Source organism: Macrobrachium rosenbergii, chromosome 3 (assembly GCF_040412425.1).
Source record: "Macrobrachium rosenbergii isolate ZJJX-2024 chromosome 3, ASM4041242v1, whole genome shotgun sequence".
NCBI lineage: Eukaryota > Metazoa > Arthropoda > Malacostraca > Decapoda > Palaemonidae > Macrobrachium > Macrobrachium rosenbergii.
The window spans coordinates 23,360,095-23,366,094 of NC_089743.1; positions in this window are offsets into that span (position 1 = coordinate 23,360,095).

A 6,000-nucleotide genomic window follows, 5' to 3' on the forward strand; every position below is an offset into this window, starting at 1 on the left:
ATAGAAAGGTGTAACAGGAGGAAAACCTCACAGCTGCACAAGGAAATAATTGTTAGTAGAGAGTGGATAGCAAGAAGGAAGAAAGAAAATACGAATGGAGGCACAGTAAAAGGAATCAAAAAGGTTGCAGTTAGAGGGCGAAGGGACGCTGCAAAGAACCTTTAGTAATGATTACAGAGCACCTTGTGAGGTGCACTGACGGCGAATGTGTGTGAGTGAATGGATAAAATGAAGCAATGAGCATCGAGTGAGGAGCACTGACGACGAATATGGGTGAGTGAATGGATAAAATGAAGAAATGAAGATCGCGAGAGGTTCACTGACGACGAATATGGGTGAGTGAATGGATAAAACGAAGAAATGAGCACCCCATGAGGTGCACTGATGATGAATATGGGTGAGTGAATGGATAAAACGAAGAAATAAGCACCCCATTGCACTGACGACGAATATGGGTGAGCGAATGGATGAAACGAAGAAATGAACACCCCGTGAGGATAGAGGGCTGCAATTTGGTTTGTTTGACGGTTGGAAGGTGGATGATCAGCACACTAATTTGCAGCCCTCTAGCCTCAGTAGTTTTTAGGATCTGAAGGCGGACAGGAAAAGTGTGGAATGACAGGTAAAGCCGGCACAATAGTTTTCTTTTCAGAAAACTAAAAAGCCCGTGTTCCGCACAATGCCTTTCCTGTAGGAATGGCAACTGAGTTGGAGAAGAATACGACCAAGTACGTGTTCACACAAGCCGAGTAAGTGGCAAAAACAGAACTGCGGGCTATTAACTTGCCTTGCCCCTCTGCTTGCTTGGTAAGTTGCTAATTACTTAACTTGCCTAATTAAGAAAGGCAATTATGTTTACACACGGCAAGTAAACTGTAGCGAGTTAACTTGCACACTTGACCTGACTTTCCACTTTTCCCGTGTAAAAGAGCCTTTTGTCCTCGTTTCTGAGTTCTTGGAGTTTATGTACTCCTCATTCCGTGAACCATCTCTTTCTTCTCTTCCATTCTTTTTTGTCGTCCACTCTGGATGACAGGTTTTCTAAGACACAAGAGGAATTTGGTTTTCTTTTAAGCTAGACAAGGGTACATGGTAGACTATTGCAGACTTGTAGTTGGAATTGCAGGTAAAACACGTAAAAATGAGTAATTATTGCAAAATACATTCAACTGAGTAAAAATGCTGAAAAAACCTATGAGCCTATACACGCCTAAATATTTGGAGAAAAGTGTACATTAAAAGATTCAACTGAAGTGTTACAGATTTCATAAATATACTGCGATAGATCTGACCTTATAAACATCCTTTACAACTCATGAACTTTTACTTCTTTTAATAAAATAGTCATTTGTACTGTTAACGCTGAACGCTAATTGTATAATACTAATAGTGATTACCTTTTCGTGCAATTAACCTATTCTCTTTCTTTATTTAGTAATAAGGTGAAAATATGAAAATCAAGCTCTACTTACAGAGTAGTCATATGAACCAGACCGGTGAAATAATATTCGATATGTCGGTCGGGTTCATAATAATAGTTAAAGCGTTATATATATATATATATATATATATATATATATATATATATATATATATATATATATATATATATATATATATATATATATATATATATATAAATATATTCATTATATATATATATATATATATATATATAAACTTCATTTCGTTGTCTCTTGGCAGTGTCCCACAATCATCTGCACCACTAGCCTACAACACTGGCTGAGATATTTGCAAAATTTTAGGGTAGGCTAATCTTTTTTAACTTACCCGTGTTTGCTTGATGGGCGAAAGCTAATTTACCATAATTTTGTTTAAGTAGATGATGGCGGGAGCGAGCTCACGCCTGAATTTAAAAAATACATTGGATTCTTTGAGAACACACACACAGTTCCAAGGGCTGGCATATTCAAGCTAAAGTGATGAACCATCGCATCAGACTAGGGATACCAACCACAAAAAAACACCATAAAACTATGTTTATTTATAAAATCTGGAAATTACATACACCCATATATACTGTATATATATATATATATATATATATATATATATATATATATATATGTGTGTATATGTATATATATATATTTACACATTGTATATGAGAACACAGTTCGCAGCGCTGGCATATTTCAGCTGAAATGATGAACTATTGCATCACGCTAGGACAAACGCCATAAAATGCAGGTTATTTATAAAAAATATTAAATATATATATATATATATATATACATATATATACACGTTACATACTACACACATATATATATATATATATATATATAAATATTCATATATATATATATATATATATATATATATATATATATATATATATATATATATATATATATATATATATATAGATATATATATATATATAGAGAGAGAGAGAGAGAGAGAGAGAGAGAGAGAGAGAGAGAGCTCAATGTATGACATCGTCAAACGGATAATTTCATAGCCTGAGTCAACGTACGGGTTGGCAATTCTGATTGGTAGAGACAGCTCTTTCCGATGCGGACGTAATATCTAGTGCCTGAGATTTTATAAAGCATGTCACATAAACGTGTTTCCTTGAAACACTGATAGGTCATAGTGGCTTATCAGTGGATATTAAATATGTATCTGAAACCTTTTGTATACATATAAAATGGCTTCAGACAAATGGTACTTTTCATACACAAAACATCAGTTGTCTTGTCATTGGCACTCAGAGGTGAGACAAAGTCAATGTTAATACAAGTGGCATTTCATATATATATATATATATATATATATATATATATATATATATATATATATATATAATTAGCCTGATGAGGCGCATTCTTATGCTAAGTTAAGCAAATACTGCAATACAGGAAGATTATATGATAAGCAAAGTTCGAGAATATGTGAACAACAATTATCTAAAGACAAGAAGCTTGTAAATGTTTAAGAAATGAATTTTCAACATACGAGTATATGCATTACGATATGTTTAAAATACTGTAGACGCCAAAGAAGTAATCCATAACCCTAGACTTCTACTGCTCGCAAGAAAAATGAGTAGGGCCGTGCAAATTACTGATTCAATGTACACATAAATCAATAGGGTCAGATTTCACTTGAAACAAATGTTGGGAAATTGCAGGTAAATCTTTATTCTGCTTAAGAACACAACAGTGTACACAGTACATTAGACATGGAAAAAGTAAAAATTATCATTAAGTACTAATATCCTCTACAATAATGTTTTGCCATACATCATGAAAGCTCACATACAAGCAAGCTTTTGCTCGCAAGCACTGTCTGCATAAACGTCCTCAGCGTCTTGCTCTGATATTTAGCACTAAACCGGCTATTAATGGAGGAATATGTTACACAATATAGGTTTATCAAGAATATGACACTCAGAAATCCCTTCTACCGTTTCCACTTCCTTTTCTCTATTACCACACTGGTACTAGCGGCTCAGGGCCAAGTATAGTCGACTCTAGCTTGGATATTTGAAGTCAGCTGTTAATGAAGTCCACTTAACCAGACCGTGAGACATGACAATACAATGGATACTTTTGCTCTGTCACACACACACTCGCACACAAACACAAGGGATGGGTGGCGGAAGAGGGTAAGGTCATCGGGAACGTAATAGGAGACATTCACAAGACACCAGTGCAGTTGTTTCGCGGCCTAGACTTTGCCTCAGCCCAATAAACTTCAGTCATTGAACTTTTCAGTTAAACAAAACTACCGTATTTTGTGGCTGAAATCAGCTCTCAACCTCCCGATAACATACACCCGTAACAATAACTGGAAGGAATAGTTTATAACAATTGTTCTTACTATTGGCTGCAGCTGAAAGGGCTGAGAGAGGGTTTAATTCTTTGGTTACACCAGATCAGGCCTAGGCTGTTTTGCACATGGCGTTTTACATGCACCAGAAAAAGGAGACTCACATGTACTCCAAGAATTACATTTTAACATCCTTCGTCAAACTACATTTCTTCCTTGTCCTCATTGGACTTTCCATTCTCTTAACCCTAACAGTTATATTTGGTCTCATTTTCTTGTAAAACGTCCGAAGAGAATCACGCTCATTAACGTGTCACTTAGCACTGATTTAATGTACCGGTTGACCTAGAACGACGTGCAACTTTATATAAACAAAACTATTTATGACGTAATAGTAAAGAAATACATAATTTAATCACTTCCTACTTCTTTAGTTTACATGGATGTAATATGGGTTATGCTTAACGAGTAAAGGTAAATGGGAAAGAATTTCAAAACATGGAGATCCTTGATGAAGGATAGCAGACAGCGAGAAACATTTTTGCTGACTTGGGCGACTTTATGTTGCTGTAAGAGGAAAATGAAAATGGGAAAAGAGAATATGGTGCAAAAAAAAAAAAGACTTCAAAAATGTATAAAAGGAGGTTTGGGGCAAATTTTTAATGAATCAGTTTTGGAAAGTGAAAGTGACTTTCAGAATTACCATAGAATACCAGTAGCAGCAGTTTATTTCTCACTAGCAGATGCTCGCTATCGCTCGCATTTCCTAGTTCCCACATCCGTACCACCATACCCACACCCATATCTGTATCACACTCATACTCATATCTGTACCATACCCATACACATACCCATATATGTACCATACCCATACCCACATCCATTCCATACCCATAACCAGAGAGAACCATAGAGAGGTCCGACTTCCTATGTGCAGCGTAATTTGGTCGCCATTTTGATTGTAACTGGAGCTACAATGACAGCAACGTTTTGTAAACAAACATGCTCTGAGTGCACTGCAACCCACCGTAGGACCAACAGTTTGTCTTTATGCTGGAACACAACAAACTGCCAATGTTTATTTATTTGACAGCTGTTATGATTGTTCATTTTATGGACGTATATCAGAAAATAAGGGTACAAATAGGCCTATATAAGTACGTAACAGTAAGAGGACCACTCAGATACATCACAGCCAAATGTGACTAGATCAGCAGAACAGACTTTGCTCCAAATAATACCTATTTAGGTAATTCCTTAGTGGGATAAAAATTTTATTCTTCTCAGATATTCTTACAGACATGTATGTGGTATATTTATAAAAAAAAAAAATAACCCTTGGAAAAATGTTTAAACAATTTTATTCAAAGTTCCGTAAAATAAAATAATACATATTTTCAAACATTTAGGCTATGTGAAATTACCTGTGAAAGGACTGCATCTGGAAAAGTAATTATTGTACTTCAATGTCATTAAATGATGGCAGATATAATAGGCCCTAGGAGAAGAACATGCTAGCAAAATGTCAAACCTTCGCAAACACCATGCCTTAGCAAAATATGCACAAAATGCTATGCCTGTACACAACCTATTGGAAATAGGTAGTATTTAATTACCAATCACGTACCACCACCAAAGGCATCAACACATACACATAGCACACATTGTTTAGCATTAAAATCACCACCCGTCCACCATCAAAAGCATTAACACACACCAAGGTTAATCGAGTTAGACAGGGCTATACTTATCTGTCAGTGTGAAGACCTGTTAACAAAATACTCATTGGATTAATATGAATTCATTTATGGGAAATTTTCAACAGTTTTCTGTTTTTACGTAATTTCTTTTCTTCGGATGCTTTATTCTTGATTTTCAATTGATATTTTAGTCTCATTGTAACATACAATTGCTTCATAAACTGTACACTTTGAGAACAATAACGAATAGTACATAACAGTAAACAAGCTGCTTACAAGCAGATGGGCTGACAAACTAATGTGCTCACTTCGTGTTGTCCTTTGGAAAAGAGTAGAAGGCGACTTCTTTGTTTGTTTTTGTATACTTTGTACAGTTAATGGCAGAGCACTCTGTTCCTTTTGATCCAGAGGTTTTCTTGCTGTGGCCTGTGTTGTGTAAATTATCCATGGAGAGATAATTTGGTGTAGACTCGGCTGCAGTGACGGAATGATGCGTCTTTAG